We start from the raw sequence: 21,831 nt of genomic DNA, 5'->3' as shown, positions 1-21,831 counted from the left end.
GTTCCTGCACTAGCTGCTCCAAGAAGCAGTCATTTAAGCCATTGAAAAATTTTATCTCCGCTTCTCTTCCTGAGGTGACATGTATCCAGTCAATATGGGGGTAATTAAAATCCCCCATTATTATAGAGTTCTTTATTTTGGTAGCCTCTCTAATCTCCCTCAGCGTTTCAATGTCAGTATCGCTGTCCTGGTCAGGTGGTCGGTAATATATCCCTACTGCTAATTTCTTATTATTGGAGCATGGAATTACTATCCATAGTGATTCTATTGAACATGTTGATTCACTTAATATTTTTATTTCATTTGATTCTACATTATCTTTCACATACAGTGCCACTCCGCCACCCACCCGGCCTGCTCTATCCTTTCTATATATTTTATATCCCGGTATGATTGTGTCCCACAGATTTTCCTCATTCCACCAGGTTTCAGTGATGTCTATTATGTCAATCTCCTCATTTAATACGAAGTACTCTAGTTCACCCATCTTATTAGTCAGACTCCTAGCATTTGTGTACAAGCACTTTAGAAATTTGCCACTGGTTATTTGTCTGCCCTTCCCTGATGCATTGGATTCCTTTGTATGCAGTTGTTTGTCTGCTCTGGTCCATGGTTTGCCCTCTCCCCTCCTCTCTTTCTGACTACATCTTAGAGAATCTCTATCAATGGATTCTCCTCTAAGAGAAATCTCCTTCCGATTTACGTGCATCTCTGCACCAATTGGCTTTCCCCCATCTTTTAGTTTAAAAACTGCTCTACGGCCTTTTTAATGTTTAGTGCCAACAGTCTGGTTCCACCCTGGTTTAGGTGGAGCCCATCCTTCCTGTATAGGCTCCCCCTCTCCCAAAAGTGTCCCCAGTTCCTAATAAATCTAAACCCCTCTTCCCTACACCATCATCTCATCCACGCATTGAGACTCTGAAGCTCTGCCTGCCTACCTGGCCCTGCGCGTGGAACTGGAAGCATTTCCGAGAATGCCACCATAGAGGTCCTGGATTTCAGTCTCTTTCCTAGCAGCCTAAATTTGGCCTCCAGGACATCTCTCCTACCCTTCCCTACATCATTGGTACCTACATGTACCACGACCACCGGCTCCTCCCCAGCACTACTCATAAGTCTATCTAGATGCCTCGAGAAATCCGCAACCTTCGCACCAGGCAGGCAAGTGACCATACGGTTTTCCCGGTCATCTCAAACCCAACTATCTATGTTTCTAACGATCAAATCACCCACTACTAACACCTGCCTCTTCCTAACTGGCATTCCCTCCCCCTCATAGGTATCCTCAGTGCGAGAGGATACCGCAACATCCTCTGGGAGGAGGGTCCCAACTACGGGATGGTTTCCCTCTGCTCCCATTAAATGCTCTGTTCCCTTGAGACTTTCATCCTCCTTAAGAGCACTGGGGCTCTCAGAATGGAGGTGGGACAGTACTACAGTGTCCCGGAAAGTCTCTGTCTTTATGGCTTTTGTGCTTAGCAGAATAATTTGATTAGAGATTAACTGTGAAACATACCAATGATATAATATAATCATAGAATATATGATAATAACCAGTTATAGTATATCTAAGTACTATAGATAAATGGGAGTTATTTTTATTAATTTAAAAGATACAGTATTTTTTAGTATTAACTCCAAACAATGCAATAGTTCTATTGTAAACTGTAGTGTTGTGGACCATAACTGTGCAACGCGATGGTACTGTTAAAGATATGCTGCAATTTTGACTAATTGTATTCTGTGCTCTCCAGGAGATTCATTTGGATTATGAAAGTCTCAGATTACAGAAGGCACTGACAATACAGTAAATAAGTATCGTGGGACATGAACCTGTTTTGGATAAATGTGATTCAGATGATGAGCCGGATTTGGAAGTCCATTTCCATGCAATTTCTTAGCAAACCTCTGACTGCAGCTTCCAGGTATCTCATTGTGATTGCTTTTTATTACACCAGCTAAGAGTTAAAGATCAGTCACTTCTTTTTAAAGTCAGTTAAGGTAATTATACCACCATCTATTTAGCTGCTGAAGAATTCACCATTCAAGTAGATAGGGCCCTGCTTCACTCGAGCTGTTTAACAGTCCAACAATATCACATTACCCAGATTGTATAAAGAGTATGAATGATTTCCGCTCACAGATATCTAATGGAGGTATCTCCTTACAAAGCCCCTACTTCAGGCCAGCTGAATGCCTTAGCAGTGCCTCAGAAATCCCGCAGCCCTAATCCCTTTAGCAACAAAGATCTGTTTCTTTGCTTAGCATGAAGTAGGCCTCAGAGGCCTGTGTGTGCCTTGGCCTGTAGGCCAGAAGCCTCCTGTTTACAATTTCCCTATTCCTGTTTTTAATGTTGTTCTGAAAGCAGCCACAAAGGGCTAGTTTTGTCCAGCAGGAACAAGGGAGCTATTAGAGAAGGACGGAGGAAGGAAGGAAGGGAGATCCAAAAGGAGCAGCCCAGAAGGGATTAGCATACACAGCTGTTCCCTTAGGGAGAGGAGCTTTATGCTTTTTTATAATTTCCCCCTCATTTACATTTTTTAATATCTTGTTTCCTTGTCTTTGACTCAAAGTTTCTTCTGTATCATCTGCCCATTTTACTGGAATGTTTTTAAAGGCATATTTGGCCATTGTACTTTTGGGCTGCTAGGTTAAAGATTGTAGTTCGTATTGATTGTGCCTCTGCTTTTTAAGCTGCCTTGCTGTCATTTCTCAAACCATATATCTGTGTCATTTCTTGCAGACCTACTCTCTCTACTGAAGAGAATATGTGTGTATGTGTTTATTTATTATAAAACAAAATGCAGCAGATGCTCACCAATTCATGTGCATGACAGGAGACCCATCGTTGAATGTTGCCAATTAGCAAATACACAAACAAACACAGAAGTACATTTCTGTACTACTTTATGGGCTTTGTTCTTGTACGCAGCAAGGATCAGTTAACTATTTATAATACTGATTCCTAATAAGTGGTACTGTAATTTGCCAAAAAGTGACAAGATCTTGGTTATTAATATGGCACCTCACCACAAATCTTCACCCTCTAATCTTTGCTGAGGAGTAAGGACAAACTGCTGCTTTCGTGTGTGCAATGTACTATTTTTGTATGGCATTTGTTAGTAGCTAAACAAATCATTAGCAGTGTTCTTTTACTTTTTCCCTCCATCATTTTCTTCCAAAATGCTCTTCCAATGTCCCACATGCTTTAGGCATGTGTTTTAACACCGAGTACAGGAACAATCCCAAAGGGCATGTCTACACTAGGAAACTATTATGAAATAACTAAATTTGACTTAATAACTCCCAATTTAAGAAAACTGAAATAGCGTGTCCCCACTGTTGGGAAGCCTCTAAATTAGTCCAAGGCAGGCTCTGTTAATGAGGATGTGCTACCTTGACTTGGAGCCCCAGGAAGCACTGTAATTGTTCAAATTACTCCCCAGTGCTTCCTGGGGCTCTAAATCAAGGTAGCATATCCTCATTAACAGAGCCTGCCTCGGACTAATTTAGAGGCTTCCCAATAGTTTGTTCAAATTACTCCAGGGAGTAGTAATTTTGAAATAGCGGCACTGGAGCATCCACACTAATGCTATTTCAGAATAACTATTTTGAAATTAGCATTATTCCCCTAGAAAAGCAGGAGTACCGATTTCATAATAAGCGGCCTTTTATTTTGAAAGTGTGGGCGCTCTGCTTATAAATTTGACCTAAGTGAGATTATTTTGAAATAAAGTCCTAGTGTAGACCAGGGCATAGATTGCAACAGGACTATGCTACATGATTAGAGTAAAGCATATGTGTAACATTTGCAGGATCAAGGCCCTATTACAATGGAGTTATAAGATGTATCTCTAAATATTCCATACAAATGCCCTTGTTTGCCATGGTCAAATGTCAGCAATTATGTGTTTGTTTTCAAGTGACTGTCTTTCTGTAAAAGTCAAAGCTAGATGCATTCATGTTCTGTACCCTTTGTTTACAAAAGATTCATACACATAATCATTCTCGTTAACCATTTTAAATATGTATATTTTTATTTAAATTGAGTTAATGTAACAGCTGCTGTTTTCTTTCATGAGAGGAGATTTCATGCATCTGATCACATACTTCTATGACTTTGCATATTGGTTATTTTCAGGGTATTCGAAGGTTTGCTTTTACAGAAGAACTTCAAAGTGGGCTTGATCGAAAGTCCATTGAAGTGAATGGGAATAATGTTTGCTGTATCCAAAATTGCAATCCATTCATGGTAATACACAGAAATAAATCAGGGCTTGAATTGCACATCAGTAACTATGGTGTTTCACTGTATTTAACTCAGTGTAAGGGTTCTGCCTGAATCATTTAGAATGTCTACATCTTAATATTTTCATTTGCTTTTAAGACAATGCATCATAAAGTTTATTGTAACTGAACACTAATCACAAAGTTTTCATGTACTCAGGATTGTTCAATACTTTTAAATTTAACTTGCTTCTGTAGAAATATCATTAATGTATCTCATACAAGTAGAGCGTTTTTGGTTTTTTTAACAGGACTTGAGTAACAGAAAGCAGGACTGTGATGAACATTCTCCCGAGTCACTCAGTGACATCCAGTCTAAATCCTTCCTTCCTGCCCAAAGTGGAATTATCATTAACTCGTAACTAGTTTTCAAGAGGAACATTTTTTGTAGGCTGTGGAGTTCTGCCAAGAATTTTTCAATTTTTACACATTAAAATATAGTTTAAACCAGATGCCAACAAAAATGTACTTACTATATACCCATTAGCCAAGGCAGTGTACCACAAGCACAGCAACACAACCTCTGAGTTATCCTTTCTAGAATTGCCTAGTAAAAACACTTTCTAGAAAGCCACAATTGCAGCTACTTTATTACTCTTAATATCCTTCATGGAGAGGAACTTGAAAATAATTCTTTAGAGACCCTAAGCTTCAACAGCCCCTGGTAGACTTAATTTTTATTTAGTGCAGGTTTCCTTTTCAGGATTATAGACCTGAGATTGGGATTATAATGGTGAGTGATCATTTTCTCAATCTTTACTTGCCTATGAAAAAAATAACAAACAGCGTAATGTCTTTGTTTTTTCTTTCCTTGTGAAAATGAATGGATCAGCAATTTTATTCAACTTGCTTATCCAAACAGATATTCCTTTCAGTTTCTACTATGTATTTATTAATCTAACAAATATTATAGGTATCCATGTATGCATGTAAAACAGAGAAAGACAAGATACAGCCCACAGACAGGATCTGGCCCTCCAAGACTTTTAATCCGGCTCGCAGCCCTCTCCCCTGGGACCTTCAGACACAGAGTAGCCCCACACTGCTCCAAGCATCTGGTTGTTCCATGTGGCTCTCTGTACCATGTGCTGGGGAGGGAGAGAGGCTTTTCACACTGCCCCCATCCCTAGTAAAATCTCTCAGTTCCTATTGGCTGGCATGTGATACAGAGAGACACATGGAACAGCCAGCTGCTTTGAGTGGAGTGAGGCTGCTGGTGGGCACAACTTAAATGTATACTCCAAATTAAAAAACACAGTAAACGAACCAAAAAAGTGCCACTGTGGCTTAACAATCAAGTAAAAGACACCAGTATTTAAAAAGGGATCATGTGAGGATTACCTGTTGTGTTCCCTCCCTCGGGTACAACCGGTATTGGCCACTGTCGGCAGACAGGATACTGGGCTAGATGGACCTTTGGTCTGACCCAGTATGGCCGTTCTTATGTTCTAAGGCAGTTTTTCTTAAACTTTTTAAGACCGAGGAACACCAAACAATAATTTTTTTTATGCAGAACACCAAGGGTTTTTTGTTGAGCCAAAATTTGTTGAACCAAAAAAAAAGAAAGAAAGAAAGAAAGCGTGCACCTTTAACGGCAGCCATTTTGAACTCTGTTCTCCATGGCACACCTCCGACTGCCTCGTGGAACACTGGTGTGCCACGGAACACACTTTAAGAAACACTGTTCTAAGGAGAAAGACACTGCCCACATTCCTCTTGCACACCAGAGTGAAGAGCCCAGCCTACCAGATTTTGTGTGTTCCAGTCCCGCAGTGGGAGGGCTGGAGAGCCAGTGTGCACTCCCCAGTGCTGTGGGGGAGGGCCCTGTGCCTTGGGGGCCAGATCCAGGCAAGCCAGAGGCCGTATCTGCTCCCTGTGCCTGAGGTTCCCCACTCCTGTTTTAGATCCTTTTGGAGTTACCTGTCCAAACAATGTTTTGTACATGTATGACTATATAATATTCATTGGGATTTTCAGTGCAGTGATTCTAAGGGAGATAAATGCTGAATCTTGATGCAGAGCTCCTAATTCCCTTGGGCTTCTATGACATGCCAAACTTTAATTTATATTTCTCTACCATCTTGATACATAGTCTCAGAGGGATAGATGTGTTAGTCTGTAATTTTAAAAACAACAAATAGACACTTTAGGCAGTGTCTACTCTGCAGCGCTATTTCGGAATACCTCCATGTCTTTTGAGTGCGTCTGTTATTTCGAAATATAACGGGCTCGCTATTCCAACATCCCTGTAAACCTCATTTCATGAGGTGCAAGGGACATTTTGGAAAAGCGATTTATTTTGAAATAAGTGCTGTGTAGACAGCACCAAATTTTGAAATAAGCTATTTCAAAATTAACTAGAAATAAGCGACACAATTTGCATAGCTCAAATTGCATAGCTTATTTTGAACTACGGGTGCAGTGTAGACACACCCTTCGAGACTAACTAAAATATACACGGTATCGTGAGCTTTTGTGGGCAAAACCGACTTCATCAGATGCTGCTGTTGTGTGAATTGAGTCAAAGTGTATATTCTCGCTGTGTAGGGGAACTGTCCATCAGGAGAAAACTGGACAAAGGTGGATCTGCCATCTCTACTGTACCACGCTAGGGAATCAGAAGGAAAATGGTGTGAGGCCAAGAGGAGATGGGGGCAGCAAGCAGTACAGTGAAATAGAGTTGCATTACATCTGTGAGGTGTCTGGAAGTGGATTGTTAATCTTGGTCTCATGCAGCTCCAACTTGTGCCAAGACCAGGTAGTTTTGGGATCCGGGATCCAGAAACAGTGGTTGGGAATTGCTTAGTACTTTGCAAGATCTAGTTCTTAGTAATAGTGATTAGACTGTTTGTTTGCCATGGTGCCTTTATATAAGAGAAATGAACATGTCTATCAGTCTGATAAACATTTGTACTGCCCCAACCATTCTTATGCATCCTGGGATAACTCTCTTGGTTCCAGTGAATCTTTCTGTTGATTTTGATAGTTTTGCATCTAGTTTCCCTTTTGAGCATTAGGTTCATATGAATTTAAGATAGCTGGGAGCTGTATACTCATACATGGATCTAGAGTTTGTGGCTCCAGAATTCTAGTGCACAGACATAATTTTTGAAAACATGGCTGATCTCAGCATGAAATGGGAAGATATGGGGAAAACAACAACGGATGGGCAACGACGGCAAAGGTGAGTAGCCCAGCATATAGCAAAGCACAGGATGAACTAAGGTCAAAGGTGGCTGGCTGTGGAATGAGTGTGTGGGTCTGGACCATCTTGCAACTTAGGGCTGTTTGGATCCAGAGGTTTAATATGACCCATTTCTAGGGTGAAACTGAAGTTTCTTTGTAGAACTTTAATTGAACCAGTGAGTCCTATGTGAGTGATGTGAAAATAGTGAATTTTGATAGTTTAGCTAAGAAACCAGAGACTTTTTTGGGGGGAGGGGGAGAACAAGTGGCAAAACCCACTGGTTTCAGAGGAACATTTCCTCAGATCTCTCCATTTTACTCCCCTGGGAACCTGGAAACAAAGATTTGGCAGGGTTTTCTTCCACAGGGTGACTGCCTTGGCTGGAGGATCTGAGAGCAGGCATGTTTCCTGCATTTTATGATAACAGATTCCAGAGCTCTAGCGGTAGCAGTTTGTGTTGCAGATTTCAATAAAAATGTACAGTGAATGATGTCTGAAGTGACCACTCTAGGGACAAACAAAAATCATTTGCTTTGCAGAGGTAGGAGGCGAATGGGGGCGGGGCAGAATTCTGTGCAGTGCCATGGGGATTCTTTGGGTAGCATCTTGTAAAAATTTCTTTGTAAATAATATTAGGAACAAATATTGTCCTTTATAAATATGTGGGAAGATCCTCTGAGATCTCTCCTCTCCCCCTCCTTTTTTTATCTCCTTTTCTGCTCTCACTCTTAGGGCATGCCTATACTAGGAAATTATTTTGAAATAACTAAATTTGAAATAACTCCTGAAATAGCTATTTTGAAATAAGCTTATTTTCCGAGGAAAGCAGGAGTACAGATTTCAAAATCACCAGCCCATTGTTTTGAAATAACAGGCTTCGTAGTGTCAGGGCTGGCTCTAGGTTTTTGCCGCCCCAAGCAAAAAAATGTTTGGCCTCTCCCCGCCTTTTTTTTGTTGGCTTTTGCACATTTGCACGTTGCAATGTTTTTGTTTTGTTTTTGTCCTGGCACTTTAGCCCTATAAATAGCAAATATAATTTTTATTTTTTTTTCCGTAAAGGCAAAGGTGCTTCAAGTAAACTCCCCCTCCCCTTTCACTCGCTGTTGGGTCACAACAGCCTTTTCCCTGCCCTGTCCAGCCCCTCCCTATGGACAAGCACCCTTACTCCATACCCACAGGGGGAGCAGGGTGCAGGGACAGCGCAGAGCCAGAGGGGCATGGGCAGCAGGGAGCAGGGTTCACCATGGGGAATGGGAGGCGCAGAGCCAGAGGGGTGTGGGGACCGGGGGAAGCAGGGGTACTGGGGTGCGCAGAGCCAGAGAGGTGCAGGGAACAGTGTGGGGGGTACGGGGTGGCGCGGGGAATGGGAGGCACAGAGCCAGTGGTATGCAGGGATTGGGGGGAGCAGGGTGCGGGGGAGGCATGGGGAATGGGAGGGACAGAGGGATCGGGATGCAGGGAATGGGGGGGGCACAGACTCAGAGGGGCACAGGGAAAAGGGCCTATGGGGTGCAGAAGGGGTGCAGAGCCAGAGGGGCATAGGGACTGGGGTGCAGGGACCGTGCAGGGAACAGGCGGTACAGAGCCAGAGAGTTGCAGGGAACAGGGAGAGTAGGGGGACCAGAATGCAGGGGAGCAGGGTGCGGTGCGGGGAAAGGGCGGCGCAGAGCCAGAGGGGCGCAGGGTGGGGCAGGCGAGGTCTCTCGCTAGCGAAGGTGGCTGGGGCCGTGGCAGGACTGGAGCCGGCGGGGTGGGGTAGAGCGTGGTCGCGCCGTGCTCCGAAGGTAGCTCCTGAGGACACGCAGCCAGAACCAAGCTCCTGCAGCCCTTTAAAATCAGCGGGGCGGGGCGAGGCCGGGCATTGCCGGGGCAGCTGCTTACCTTGAAATGCCGCCTTTGGAAATGTGCCGCCCCAAGCACGTGCTTGATTTGCTGGTGCCTAGAGCCAGCCACGGGCAGTGTGGACGCTCTGCTTATTATTTCAAAATAAGGGGGGTTATTTTGAAATATCTCCCTAGTGTATACCGGTGCTTAATGGCCCCAAATTGTAGGTTCTTTCAGCTTTCTCCTGATGCCATGTTTTACATTGGCCAGAAGGATGGCACTAGCGAGTAACATGAAGGTATTTCATACTCCCATGAGTTCCAGGGATTGGTTCTCTCTCTCTGGGTATGTCTACACTACAAAGTTAATTCGAACTAACAGACGTTAGTTCGAATTAACTTTGATATGCGCTACACATACAAACCGCTAGTTCGCACTTAATTCAATCTAGCGGAGCGCTTAATTCGAACTAGGTAAACCTCATTCTACGAGGACTAATGCCTAGTTCGAATTAAGCAATTCGAATTAAGGGCTGTGTGGCCACTTAATTCGAACTAGTGGGAGGCTAGCCCTCCCCAGCTTTCCCTAGTGGCCACTCTGGGCACCACCAGGGAAACTCATCTGCCCCCCTCCCGGCCCCGGACCCCTTAAAGGGGCACGGGCTGGCTACGGTGCCCATGCCAGGTGCAAGCCTGCCAGCACCCAGCCAGCAGACCCTGCACCTGGCACGGCACGAACCAGCCACCCGCTGCCACCCAGCCCTCCGCCTCTTCCCGGGACCAGGCTGGCGGCTCCCGGGAGCCTGCCCAGGTCCGCAAGAGGCGGGCGCCCACCTAGTCTAGTGCAGACATTGTGGACCTCATCCACGATGTCCGCACTAGGCACAGGAAAGTGGCCGTCTAGGGCAGGATAGCTGCCAGTCTGGCCATCCAGGAGCAGGTTTGCATGAAAATCAGCGTGGTTCAGTGAGACCCTAACCCTGAGCCCTGAGCTTAGAATGGCCATACTGGGTCAGACCAAAGGTCCATCTAGCCCAGTAGCCTGTCTGCCGACAGCAGCCAACACAAGCTACCCTGGAGGGGATGGACCGAAGACAATGACCAAGCCATTTGTCTCGTGCCATCCATCTCCAGCCTTCCACAAACAGAGGCCAGGGACACAATTTCTACCTCCTGGCTAATAGCACTCCATGGACCCAACCTCCATGACTTTATCTAACCTCTCTTTAAACTCTGTTCTAGTTCTAGCCTTCACAGCCTCCTGCAGCAAGGAGTTCCACAGGTTGATTATTTGCTTTGTGAAGAACAACTTTCTGTTATTAGTTTGAAGCCTGCTACCCATTCATTTCATTTGGTGTCCTCTAGTCCTTCTATTATGGGAACTAATGAAGAACTTTTCTTTATGCATCCTCTCCACACCACTCATGCTTTTATAGACCTCTATCATATCCCCCCTCAGTCTCCTCTTTTCTAATCTGAGAAGTCCCAGTCTCTTTAGCCTCTCTTCATAGGGGACCTGTTCCAAACCCCTGATAATTTTAGTTGCCCTCCCCTCTCCCACCCTCTCTCTTCGCCTCTCCCACCTCCTTTTCCCAGTTTCCCTGAGTTTTGTTCAATAAAGAGAGTTTCTATTTTTGAACACGTGTCCTTTATTTTGTACATCAGGAAGGGGGGCTAGGGAGGGGTAAGTGGAAGGAGGTGAGGGAGGAATGGGGTACGAGCCCCCGATTGGGAGGACTGGGGTGGCTCTGCGGGCTCCTCGGGGTGGAAGCTCTCCTGCAGCCCCCTGATTGACCCTCCCCCCGGATGGCAGCCTGCGGCAAGTGCAGCCAGGCTGATGGCCGAGTGCTGTGGTGTGCCAAGTGTGAGCACTCAGGGCACTCCAAGCCAGGACTGCTTTGCAAGCGGGGAACCCCTGAGAACTGTCTGTCCGAGGCGGGGGGCGGGACCCTTTAAGCACAGCCCTCGGCTAGCCTGAGCGAGCAGCTCCACGCTCTAAGTCCTAATCTGATGCCCTGCCGGCACTGCTTCCGGCCATCCTTAACCTCGTTTTAGGGTCCACTCAATGTGAACATGCTAGTTCGAATTAGCAAAATGCTAATTCGAACTAGTTTTTAGGTCTAGATAAGTTAGTTCGAATTAGTGCTGTAGTGTAGACATACCCTCTGTTATATTTGAACTGTGTAGCTCTCACAGGTATGATTAGAGCTTCCATTTCTGTAGTATCAAAGTACTTTCTGATAACTATGGGTATGTCTACACTACCCTCCTAGTTCGAACTAGGAGGGTAATATAGGCATACCGCACTTGCAAATGAAGCCCGGGATTTGAATTTCCCGGGCTTCATTTGCATAAGCTGGGCGCCGCCATTTTTAAATCCCGGCTCGTTCGAACCCCGTGCCGTGCGGCTACATGCGGCACGGACTAGGTAGTTCGGACTAGGCTTCCTAGTCCGAACTACCGTTACTCCTCGTGGAATGAGGAGTAACGGTAGTTCGGACTAGGAAGCCTAGTCCGAACTACTAGTCCGTGCCGCATGTAGCCGCGCGGCACGGGGTTCGAACAAGACGGGATTTAAAAATAGCGGAGCCCGGCTCATGCAAATGAAGCCCGGGAAATTCAAATCCCGGGCTTCATTTGCAAGTGCGGTATGCCTACATTACCCTCCTAGTTCGAACTAGGAGGGTAGTGTAGACATACCCTATTTGAGCTTTTGGGGCTCAATTAGAATCCCTTGCTATGTGATTATACTGGTACGCGCTCCGGCTATGTCTAGACTGCAGGCTTTTTTCGGAAGAAGCTTTTCTGGAAGAGATCTTTCGGAAGAAGTTTTTTCGGAAGATAGCATCTACACAGCAAAAGCACATCGAAAAGGCAATCTGCTTTTTCGAAAGATAGCGTCCATTCAGTGTGGATGCTATCTCACATGTAAGCTGTGATTACAATGGACAGAGTGGCCACCAGGGCACCTGTGCTTTTTTCTTTTTCCTCTTCTTTCGAAAGAGTTCCCTCTTCCCCATCCACACACACCTTTTTCCGAAAGAGCTCTTTTGGAAAAAGGCTTCTTCCTTGCAGAAAGAGGTTTACCAATGTCAGAAAAACTCCTGTTCTTCCGATTTTTTTTTTTTCAAAAGAACGCAATTGTAGTTTGTTTTTTTCCCGAAAAATCTCTGCAATGCAGACGTACCCCCAGACTGTCAGGAAAATTAGGGCCCGATCTTAGAAACTTTTGCTCCCAATTTCAAATAATAGGACTGTTTGAGTGAATGGGACCTAAACAGTAGAGGAAATGTAACGAGAACACTTTTTTTTTTTTTAAACCTTTTTTTCCTCACAATCCATACTGAAAGCTGAGGCAGAGACCATGGGCAAAATTTTCAAAAACACCTAAATTCCTTTTTTCAAAAGTGACTTGATACTTAAGACCCTAACTTTCATTAAACGCCCATGGAACTAAGGTGGCTATCCAGCTGTAACACTTTTGGAAATAGGACTTAGGGTCCCCTGTCCATGAGGCTTGACACAGTCTACGCTTGACAAAGCCATGGCTGGGATGATTTAGTTAGGGTTGGTCATGCTTTGGGCATGGAGCTGGATTTGATGACCTCCTGAGGTCTCTTCCAGCCCTATGATTCTAAGTGCTTTTGAAATTTTTCCCGTATATCTTATGCAGCACCCCATGCAATGCCCATAATAAAAATAAATACAAATAATGGCGTGTCCTAGTGACTGTACTGGGAATATCTGGTTTATTTCTCTGAGTCAAAAACTTTCAGCCCTGATAGAATGAGAAAGAAACCTATTTCCTCTAAAGGGCCCTATTTTTTCTTGTTTTCTTTTTTAAAATTCTTGTCGTCATGTTCCTCTGAATTCAGATTTGTCACCTTGTAAAGGTCTGGCTTGACTGAGATGCTCTGGGGTCTAGTTCTTACCAAAGAACAACAGGATATTGAAGGATTTGAACCGCAATCTCTGAACTGCAGCAAACGTGTGTCCATAAGCCAACTCATTTCCATGCTAGATATAACTTGTTCAGCTCTTGATTTCCTTGAGTTAATACTTATTTCCTAGCATTTATGTTTCTGGTCACTAAATCTTTTTGGTTTTCTGACTATTTAAATTATAAGTGAATCTACTGCAGTGAAAGATGCTGGAATGAGAGCCCTGAACCTGAAAAATGAAGTTCTTTCTCTGGGTACGTCTACATAGCAGTGTTATTTTGGAATAACTGACGTCTATGCTACAAGCAGCTTTTTCGACATAATGTCAAAATACTGTTGAACTGGAGGAATTCTTACTCTGACTCCTGTAACCCTCATTTTACATCTTCCTCGGACTTCCTGCTGTGTAGATAGCACCAAAAGCCGAAATAGGCTATTTTGACTTTAACTACACAATTGATGTAGCTCAGGCTTTAGCCCTGCTGTCTAGATGTGCCCTTTAGTGGGAAAGGAAATGCAAGTGTCTACTTCTCTGCTCTGCCAGTGTTCCTTACGCCCTTTGCCCTGACGGGTGAATACTTGGGGTGTGAGCTGAGATCCCCATCTCCCTGATTATTCAGTGTTTGGCCTCCTCTGAGGCAACCAACAACATTGCTAGTATTTGATGCCAACTGGGTTGATGTGGATGGCTATTCAGGACAACTGGACTGAGACCATTAATTTATTTCCCATAGGCCATGGTTGCTAGCTCTTTGTTTTGAGATGGCATGTGGCACGAAACATTCAAGCCACTGTTTTTGCCCCTGAGATGTCTTGCGCTGTTTAAATAAGTGTAATGTGAATAGCAGAGTCTGTTCCCTGCTCCCAAACAGAGTTTGCCTGTGCATGTACACAATGGATTAGGGGCCAGAAGCCATACCTTTTTCAGGACTGGTCTGAGAGGAGGTCCCAGGGTCTCACAGGGGAAGAACAATGATAGTTCTGCTTATATTCCTTCTCCACCTGGCACGTAAGGAGTGAATATAAGCAAGCCATGTGGATCCTGCCTTTTTGCTTGTGGACCCAGAGTTTACAAGTCCCCAGGAGTGTTCCTTCCATGCCCCCCACCCCCACATGGTAGAAGAGATCTAAGAGGGGAAAAAGGGGAGAGGATGGGGTCCTTTTCCTCCCATCATTCTACCTATCAGTTGCCTCTCATAGATTTTGAGGCCAGAAGGGACCATTGTGATCATCTGGTCTGGCACCCTGCAGAACACACGCCATTTTAGCCAGTGATTCCTGCATCCCACCCAAAAACTTGCACTGGAACTGGAGTGAATTTTGTAGAAGGACCAATCCAATCCTAATTTAAAGATGCCAAGTGATGGAGAATCCACCCCACTGGATGGATACATTCATAGAAGCATAAGTCCATTAATTGCTAGAGGCTAAGAGGATCTGGGTTGCAACGTCCATGCTCTAAGTGTCCCTAACCTCTGACTACAAGAAGCTGGGCATGGATGATGGGATAGATAACTCAATAATCACCATGTTCTGTTCTTTGAAGCATCTAGCATTGGCCACTGTTGAACGACAGGATACTGGGTGAGATATAATATTGGTCTGACCAAATTGGCCATTCCTTTGGTTTGTTCATTACAGATCTGTGTGCTGTATGTTCTGAAAGTTCCATGGCATACTGTGAATGTTAACCAAGGCACAGTTTCCATAGGACTCATAAAATAATTTGTAAAAGAGCCATAACAAGCCAACATGGAAAATTGATCATAGGTACTACAGGTAGTGACACCCTACGATGAAAGTTGCCTGACATGTTTGAAATTATAACATCTTGTTTTCAGTTGTTTATAAATTTATCAAACTTAAATAATTTGGGTCAAAATTATCCATTCTGGAGTAGTCATGGTCAATTTAGTAACCTCGGTCTTCTTTTCTAACTTTTTAAAAGCAATGAATCTGCTGTTTACAAAAATTACAGTCATTTCATTGAGAAGCTGTAGCATCTCCATGCTTTGGGGCAAGGATTTAAAATTCAGCAGGAAGGCTCGCTGAATGCCATGGATTTGCTTTTCCCATCCTAGTTAAAATTCACCCTGATTTGGCCAAACCTCAGGAAAAAATCTCAGTCTACATGTGCTCTGCAGAGTCTGATACCTCCAAAGATTCCGTCCTCACTAAGCATGCTCCAGGCCAGGACTACAGGGGCTGAAAGGGCTTTCCCAATAGTTCCTCCTCTCAGGTTCTGGGGGGCAGAGGTGCCAGACATGAGAGCCAAGAGCAAGGAAATGGTCTCTGTTGTACTCTCAGTGCTCCCCCTGCTGGAACATAGGCAACATGTAGGAAAGGAGGAACCACCTGACTGAAATGCAAATGGTGGTAGTGGGGCGGGGTGTCAGGAACCTTGGAGGGTTTAGCAGAAGGAGCCAGGAATGAGAGGTAGGGCAGGAGCTGTGTGTACATGGGAAGATGGAGGGGGAGGGGGGAAGTAAGAGGAGGAGTGGAATCATGGGTGGGAATCTGAGACCAAGACGACTGTTTTGGGAAGAGAGGACAGAGCAAAGGCAGGGCTGAGGGAGCAGAAGCCCTGTTTACAGTAGAATTTGAACAGGGATGTAAAAACAATGATCAGTCCTATGATATTTAGAGGCTAACAGATGTATTGGGTCATGAGCTTTCAGATGAGTTAGATGAGTTGGAGTGGAATATGACTAAGTGGGTTTCACCCGCAAAAGCTCATGACCTAATAAATGTATTAGTCTCTAAGATGCCAAAGGACTGCTCGTTTTTTACAGTTACAGACTAAGATGGCTCCCCCTCTGAGACTTTTTAGGGATGTAAACGTTTAAGCGGTTATTTGGTAAGCATTAGACTTACCAGAATGCTTACTGGATAACCGGTTAACTGGACTTTTCCCAAACCCCGGTGGATGGCCAACTGCACCAGGCCAGAGCAGCTTTATCGGGCCTGCCGGCAGAACCCTAGCCATATTGGAGAAGCAGGCAGGGCCTTGTGGTAGGCAGGCGGGATGCTGGCCTCAGCTGTGCCGGGGCAGCCCTGGTGGACAAGTGGGGCCCTAGCCCTTCCACAGTGGGCAGGTTGGCATGGAGCAGCTCCTGCCACATTTGCCCCACAGACTCAGTGGGAATGAAGCCCCAATCGGAAACCCCTACGCTGGCTCGGACAGCCCTATGCTGGCCCACCAATGGTTAACTGGTTAAATGATAACTGGTTAAATGATTTTAATTGTGTAACCAGTTAATTGTTTTGACTAATATTTACATCCCTAATTTAGGGTTGCCAGGTGTCCGGTTTTCACCTGGACTGTCTGTTATTCAGGTCCCCCAGCCGGTAAAAAAACCAGAAAATACTGGACATGTGAAATGTCCAGTATTTCCTGTTTCCCTTGGATGGAAGCCTGGCGGGGACAATTTTCTCCTGTTGTGTGTGGGTGGGGGTGGGGGGGAGTGAGGAGCGTGGGGCCGTTTAAAGTGCCCCACCTTTTTTTTCTCAACAACTTTGGTCTCACTGTTTTTGGGGAGGGGGAGATGTTCGGTATTTTTTGTTAAACCATCTGGCAACCCTATCCCTAATTTGAACTATTTTGGAAAATGGAGTTGAATCTGTTTAAAACATCCTTTCAGATAAACGAGTTTCCAACATGTGTCTGGCCACTGTACACAAGATTGTTTAGTTTTAAAACTATTTTAAAGAAACTCTGTCAGAGCTCAGGTAGGGCTTTGGTTTGCACAATGCCAGTTCAAGAAGGTTCTAAGTCTAGTAATTGATGGAACAGTCCTAATCAAACAAAAACCATGCACAGCTTCTGCCAATACTAGAAAAGATCCTACAGTATGAAAATCTAGAGCAACTCCTTTTTGAAGTAATTGGAACTGCACAATTTGAAGAATCGTGTCAGATTTTCATAAAGCAGAGATGTGTGAAATTCATAAGTTTAGTTTTGTAGAATAAACAAACATAGCTTCTTTTTGCACAGTTGTAAAAATTGTACTAAACATGCATGTTTTTGCAATATTTCTGGTTCAGTGGCTGATTTAACATTGAAAATATTGTCTTGTGGCTTTGACAAAATTATATTGGCATCAAAACTGGTCTGTTTTCAAGAATATATCCCTTTGGCCCTTTTTTCTTTGAAACATTTGCATATGTATTTGAAATTCTTCACAGAAATGGTCAATTTTTTATTTTTTTAACCAATTACAAAATACTTGCATTTTAGCTGTATAAAACTTCTCTCCAGTATATTAGTTTAATTACACTGTTAGGGTCTCTTGTTCCATAGATAGAGCGTTGAAGTGGTAGTGCTAGAAGTCATTTTGGGATCAGATGATTATCATGTATTTGAGTGTTTTTACTTAATCAATTTTGTTTCTAATCTCCAGCCACAATGAAAGAAATTCAACTTTTACTTTTTGCTTTTCTCAATCCTGTTTTCTTTAATCAGTTGGTAGTTAATTTTTCACTTGCAATAAGTGGCTGATGCTACAGAGCATTGTAAAAAAAAGCTTGATATTTACAGTCATTGGCATGAATATGTGTTGTTGTTTTGTTTTAGGACTTAAGAGAAGGGTAGCTCTGACTGCTAGGTAACCTGTTTCTTCTGTTCCATTTCATTTGCTACTTCACTTCACAGACAGTGATAAAATCATCTTGTCTCACAAACCACATTTGTGACTAGACGACTAGAGAGAGATTTTTAAAAACTCTAACAAAAATATTTAAACAATCACAATATTATTTTGGTTTTTATTTTAAATTTGTTTTTAAAAATCAGGTAGTTCTGGTGATGGCCAAAAAACTGGAAAAAAGTGATAAATTGAATATTGACAAAAATCCATGAAAATAAAAATTTGAAAGCTTCTTATTAGCTCTGGACGCAATCCATGTCTTCAGATGCATCTGCAGCCTCTTGTGGCAAACTCCAATTTTTTAGCAAAGGGAAGAGAATTCAGTTCCTCTGAGATAGAAAGACTGGATTGGCAAGTGATAAAGAACATTGATATCTCTGTAACCTGCAATAAAGAGCTCTCTTCTTGGCACATAAGAAGTTGATAGTTCACCTCTTCTCTTTCTTTAAAATGGTGGTTTCAAACTTTTTTCTTCACAGACCACTTGAATATTGCTGAGGGTCTTGAGGGACCACATAATGAACTTTTCAAATGTTGTTTGTACCGTTCGCTAATTATTGTAAAGAGCTTTTGATAAAAGCACTATATTATTGTTCTCATAAGTAATTGTTTTTGTTCTACAAATAACAGCACACAACTCATATTTTAGTATCAGTAGAGGTCTCTTCCCCCACCACAGAGCTGAGGCTGGGAAGAAGGCCGTCTCTCCCTGGCAGCTGCAGCCCTGGAACTCCAGAAAGTTGCCTCTTTCTCCAGCCACCGCAACCCGGCACATTCCAATCCTCCCACCCTTCTCAACCCATTCCCCCTCCTACCTACTTCCTACTCACCCCAAGGCCACTGCCTCACCTTCAATGTGAGGGTCCAGAGTCAGGAACCTAATTAGTGGAGCTGTACCTGAGAGCCACTAATTAAGAGGACAGCCCTTCATTCTCTTGAGTGTGGTTGTCCAGGTGTGCACCTTAGAGAGAACTATCCAGAAACCACCTGAATGGAGCTTGCAAACTACAGTTTGAGAGTCTCTTCTTTAAAAGATCAAGATGCATCAGGCGTTGAGGCTGATGGCCCTCATTGAAGAGCAAGGAGATATGCAACGTATCTCATTGAAGGAGTCAGGATTTTGGTTGGATGACTTTCACACAGACAGTAGTCCATTGTTTGAAAACCTGGCTTCTCTACAGCATATGTAGGAAGCTGTAATATGGAATCATAAAATCACAAGCTCTGAAGGATCTCTAGAAAGCCTCCAAGTCCCCATCTCCTTTTATGATAGCTTTGACTTTCTAGCACCAATGACACAGGGACAACTTATGTGACTTGGACACTTGCCATGAGATATTGTGCAGTTTCTGCTGGGGTCTTAAAGCAAACTGTGTTCATGATGTTCCAGAAAATGCGTAGCTTACTACATCCCTTTTATCACCCTTTTATCTTCTGATGACTGGGCCATTAATTTGTGCCCACCAATTGTAACACAGGAACCTGTGCCATGAGGCTAGCCACCATAAGCTCCTTTTGGAATATGCTGAAATTTGTTTGATTTGGGAAAGAAGACAGAGGTCAGGGAAATGTACCCTAAAGAGTCATGGATTCTAATAAAGTACTGCCTTCCCTCTGCTGCTTCAGTGCCAGGGATGAGGTAAAGCATGATGAGAACACGATTACATTAGTGTCAAATATTTCCTTTCTCCACAGCTGCAGCCAGAGCAGAACCCAAGAGTACAGAAAGGCCAACAGAGCCCCTTCCTCAGAAATAACAGCACAACATTTACATCTGTTGTTACTCTGGAGAGAGCAGAGGTAGTATTTCATATATGGAGAATTTGCATTACATGTGTCTTTCCATCCAAGGACACAGAGGAATATGACAGCATGAGATTAGAGTTATGGGTGGGTACTTAGGAAACCCAGTAAATGTGAAAGCATGAAGTTTCTAGCCCCAGGTACCCACAGAACTCAGACTTCTGTTTATAAAGACTGGGTGGATATGAGAGAGAGAGAGAGAGAGAGTGTGTGTGTGTGTGTTTATACAACAGGCCCTCCAAAGGGGAGGGTACAAGAGACAGTTGCCCAGGGCCCTGCAATTCAAGGGCCTAAGATTCCCAGCCGAGAACGGCGCAGAGCGGTGAGTGACCCTAAGGGTTATGGGGGTGCTCTGTGGTCCATGTAATCCTGGTTCTGCCCTTCTGTCTAAGGGTCTGCCCCTTCTGGGAGTGTGGACTAGCCCACTTCCACCTTGCCCTGAGTCCCACAGAGATTGTCAGCTCCCCTATTATACATATATCCAAGTTATGAATTTATCGTGCAGCTCTGACTTCATCTGCTTTCCTCCCACTGGTCCATCTCCCATGGGACTCTTTTCCAAATGCCTAAGCAACTTCAAACATCTGCTATTAGAAATATTTCCTTCTATGGCCCCAAAATGAGACCATCACTCCCAAATTTAACCCACCTGAGAAAAGGTTTTAGTTCTGTACCTGTTATCCAAAATGTGTTTTCTATTTTTAAGGGTGTCATGATTTTCAAGTCTGATATGCCATGACCGTGTAGGGCTAGAAATGGGTAGCTTTGTCCCGTGGCTTTACAGGTAGAAAGATAAATTCTCATACATTTTGAAAGTAGTTTCTCCCTAACATGTGGGAGATACAGAATACATCTTGTTTTAGGGTGACATTAAGGTTTTATTGGTCCTCATCTGTGAATAACTCGTGGTTATTGCCCCCCATAAATATAGTGAGGCCAACCCAAATTTAAAAATTAAACTTTTATTGCCACACCACAATATTGCATATTCTCTACAAGTCATATATACTTGTGAAGTCTGTGATGTGGTATAAAGGTAATGTTGACATGAATTTGGAATGGTCATATTTCTTCATCAGAGGTCATGCCATGGCTGAATTGTGCATGTCATTGAAAACAAGTGTAAATAATACCTTTGTACCACACCACACAGTTGCATATTCTGTATATGGAAGGCCATACATTTTCTGCAGCAAGCTTGATATAGATCTTGTAGCTGTGGCCAAGCCTTCAGAACTCAAGTGCATAAGGGTGCAAATTCTGCAGGAACTGGACCCTGGTCTACACTAGGGAGTTATTTTGAAATAACAAGTGGCGCATCCACACACGCCCGTTATTTCTAAATAAGGGGCTGGTTATTTTGAAATAATAACTCCTGCTTTCCATGAGGAATAATGCTTATTTCACAATAGTTATTTTGAAATAGCATTAGTGTGGATGCTCCACTGCTGCTATTTCGAAATAACTACTCCCCAGAGTCATTCTGAATAATTACTCCCTGGTGCTTCCTGGGGCTCTAAGTTGAGGTAGCGCATCCACATTAAGGGAGCCTGCCTCGGACTAATTTCAAGGCTTCCCTGTAGTGTGGATACTCTATTTCAAAATGGTTATTTTGGGCATTATTATTGGTTATTTTGGGCATTATTATTGGTTATTTTGAGCATTATTATTTCAAAATAATTTCCTAGTACAGACATGCCCTGGGTGATCTGCCTTGTTTGCCAGGCCTTCTTAAAAGGGATATGTTACACATACCCCGCTCAAAGCTAGCTTAACGTCAGCCATAAAACTGTAGCTTTTGGGAATGTGTCCCTGTCACAGTTATTTTTTGGCTTTGGTGAATTAGGATGAATGGTGAATTAGGGTAAATGTTCCATGCTGAGGAAGGGAGAAGCCTCAATCACCCAACAGCTCTCATGGACTTTGGCCAAATAACATTTTGCAACTTTGCCAATTTCTTTGCTGGACAGCTGGACTGAGTGCATGAGCCATGACCACAATCTAAAGTCCCGGGTTGCCAGGGCCATGTGTTTTGGGGCTACACTGTACCATTGTTTGTTTCTCATACACTGAGGCTACGTCTACACTGGCCCCTTTTCCGGAAGGGGCATGTTAATTTCAGCCATCGTAGTAGGGAAATGCGC

The 21,831-nt window shown here is 43.7% G+C and overlaps 1 long non-coding RNA gene across 2 annotated transcripts in view; it reads left to right on the top strand.

Annotated features, from left to right (window-relative positions):
* The window catches only part of LOC102452409 (uncharacterized), a 190,042-nt gene that overhangs the window by 78,066 nt on the left and 90,145 nt on the right, over positions 1 to 21,831 (top strand). For both annotated transcript variants that reach the window (XR_012896346.1, XR_012896347.1), the window contains one exon: positions 1,755 to 1,925. This is a non-coding gene — a long non-coding RNA (uncharacterized LOC102452409). The remainder of the gene's footprint in view (positions 1 to 1,754; positions 1,926 to 21,831) is intronic.

The sequence above is a fragment of the Pelodiscus sinensis genome, chromosome 17, assembly GCF_049634645.1.
Source record: "Pelodiscus sinensis isolate JC-2024 chromosome 17, ASM4963464v1, whole genome shotgun sequence".
Lineage (NCBI taxonomy): Eukaryota > Metazoa > Chordata > Testudines > Trionychidae > Pelodiscus > Pelodiscus sinensis.
This window is presented reverse-complemented; position numbering and strand designations above follow the sequence as displayed.